A 595-nucleotide genomic window follows, 5' to 3' on the forward strand; every position below is an offset into this window, starting at 1 on the left:
ACAATAGACTTTCTCAAAAATGCTAGTTTGAAAAGACAAACTTTAACCTAGGGATGAATCACAATAGACCTCTTAAGTCGAGTGAATGGCCGCCCACACATATTCACCTTGCCATTTTGCAACAATTTCTTGTTGCTTAAAGTTCTAGATTCATTCTTTCTTTCAACAATATAAAAATTGAATTGGCGGTTTGACCTAAATATAAAAATTGTTTATTTTGTTGTTTATTACAAAGTCATAATTAACATTTTAATTTGCTAAATAAATATTTTAAAGATAGTGAATAAATAAAAACATTTTCCGATACCGGGAATCGAACCCGAGCCTCCTGGGTGAAAGCCAGTTATCCTAGTAGCCACTAGACCATATCGGAGATACCAAAACCAAAGATTGAGATGCGCCGCCGCCCTTTAATGTCCAATATAAACTCTATATCAATATTGAACATTGATGTAGGTACCTAGGTAGGTGGATAAAGTTTTTAAGAAGGTAGGTATTCGCCTAGAATAAAGAAAGAAGAAGAAGATAAACTATATGTCTAGATAATATCACGTTTTACTGATATATTAATCATGTTGTGTAAACTTTTTCATCA

At 32.6% G+C, this 595-nt stretch overlaps 1 non-coding gene across 1 annotated transcript; it reads right to left on the reverse strand.

Moving 5' to 3' along the window:
• Positions 1-298: 298 nt before the first annotated feature.
• Positions 299-373, reverse strand: Trnae-uuc (transfer RNA glutamic acid (anticodon UUC)). Its single transcript has one exon. It is a non-coding gene; the product is annotated as a tRNA-Glu (tRNA).
• Positions 374-595: the final 222 nt, after the last annotated feature.

The sequence above is a fragment of the Diabrotica virgifera genome, chromosome 8 (genome assembly GCF_917563875.1).
Source record: "Diabrotica virgifera virgifera chromosome 8, PGI_DIABVI_V3a".
In the NCBI taxonomy this organism is placed as follows: domain Eukaryota; kingdom Metazoa; phylum Arthropoda; class Insecta; order Coleoptera; family Chrysomelidae; genus Diabrotica; species Diabrotica virgifera.